Below are 1,962 nucleotides of genomic sequence, written 5' to 3'. Positions count from 1 at the left end.
TGCCGCGCAGAAGGGTTTTCCTCATTCCCTGTTCCTTGACGAGAAAAAAAAGTTGGGTGAACTTCAAGGAAAGTATGATTATCAGTGGATAAGCGATGGGCGGAGATAAGGTTTTTTGCGGCATCGGGCACATGCAAGATGTTCTTTAGATGAAGATCACGAGTAGGGGTACGAACGGTAGTGTGACCAATATGACTAATTTCCATACCCTCTCCGTTTGCAGTGTGAACTTGATCGTTGCCGTGGTACTTGTTGTGGACGGTCAACTTGTCGAGCTCGTTGGTGAGGTGATCGGTGGCGCCAGTGTCCAAATACCAGTTGGTATCTACTCCATAGGACGAGGTTGTGGCAGATCCGACGCTCTTCTCATTCTTGGTGTAGGAGATGTCGAAGCGCCGGTAGCATTTGAGGGCGGTGTGATTCGGCCTCTTGTAGATCTGGCAAACGACCTCAGGAAGGTCATCGGCTCCTCCGTTGCCGTTGCCGTTGCCACGGCCTCCATTGCCACGACCACCGCCTCCATTGCCACGACCTCTGTTGCCGCGGACACCTCCTCCATTGCCGTGGCCACCATTGCCACGACCACCTCCACCACGGCCAAAACCACCACGGCCACGAGAGATGGTATTTGCCGAGGACTGGGAGGAGTGGTTGCCACCTTCGAACATAGCAAGACGCTTTTCAAAATCGATCAACTAAGAGTAAAGTTCAGCTACCTTGATTGGTTCAGTCCTCGCGGCGCAGATGGACGAGACAAACGAGATGTAGTCGTAGTCTAGTCCGGCGAGGATGTAGGAGACCATGTCATCATCGTCGAGCGGCTTGCCTGCTGAAGCCATCTCGTCGCCCAGCGCTTTCATGTGCCCGATGTAGTCGGCGATGGTCGCGGTGCCCTTTTTGGTGGTGGAGAGGGCGATCCGCGTGTTGACGATGTTGGCCTGCGTCTGGGAAAGGAACATCTCCCTGATGGCGGTCCATGCCGCGGCGGCCTTGGTGCAGTGGGCGACTTGGATCATCACAGGTGGCGAGATCGAGTTGAAGATGAAGCTCAGCACCTGCGAGTCTTGCGCCAGGGTGACAACATACGCCGGGTTTGGCACATCTGTCGGCTTACCGTCTTTATCGGCAAGCTTGGGCTCCGGGAACGGGTGATCAGGGTTGAGGTGATCAATCAGCTGCGCTCCGCGTGGCTAGGGCTTGCGCGCGCCAGACCAGGTAGTTGCCCCGGTGGAGCTTGTCAGCGATGGGAATGAGGGCAAAAGCGGCGGCGGCGGAGCTGGAGCTAGCCATGACTAGGTTTGGATGTTGGAGAGGAAGTTGGCTCTGAATACCATGAAAGATTGGATGAAGCGTATACTTCTGGCAGGGACGCGTTGCATGTTATATAGGCAAAGAGGTTTACAAGATTTGGTAGTTCGGTTGTGTTGGATTGATCCTCAAGAAAGATATACGACGATGAGGATGAATCCTAACAACCACAACTACCGGTTACAACAACCACGCAACACGCTAGCCTATCGGCGTATATATGATTTATATTTATACCGTATATACATGTTATAATGTATTCTAACAACTTTCACTGGCTCGACAATATTGCACAAATCATGTGTACACATTTACATATGCGCTCCGCCGCGTCGGGAATCGGGGTAGATCTCGATCTGCAGCTAGCGATGCATACGCATGCGCGCTCCAGCCTCCATGGAACCCTGCATGCAGCTCTTGGTAGCTCCACACATCTTACCTTCACTTTCATCATTTTTCTTTTGCCGTTTAATTTTCAAATTTTTATATATTCTCAACGACACGTCCAATTTAGTTTTTGTTTCTAGATTCATGTTGCTTGTGACAAAGGCCGTGTCCAGTTATCTTTCCATTGTAATGGATATTGTTTTCCATGATAATTATCAGCTTTATGATGCCTTCGGGTGTCCTTTCTAAAGAAAAAAACCTTTACTT

At 50.9% G+C, this 1,962-nt stretch overlaps 1 pseudogene; it reads right to left on the bottom strand.

The window, feature by feature from the left end:
• Positions 1 to 679: 679 nt before the first annotated feature.
• LOC123177494 (uncharacterized) lies at positions 680 to 821 on the bottom strand (annotated as a pseudogene).
• Between the last annotated feature and the right edge of the window lie 1,141 nt (positions 822 to 1,962).

Source organism: Triticum aestivum, unplaced genomic scaffold (assembly GCF_018294505.1).
Source record: "Triticum aestivum cultivar Chinese Spring unplaced genomic scaffold, IWGSC CS RefSeq v2.1 scaffold110442, whole genome shotgun sequence".
NCBI classification, from domain to species: domain Eukaryota; kingdom Viridiplantae; phylum Streptophyta; class Magnoliopsida; order Poales; family Poaceae; genus Triticum; species Triticum aestivum.
Note: the sequence above shows the minus strand (reverse complement) of the source record. Positions and strands in the feature narration are given on the sequence as shown.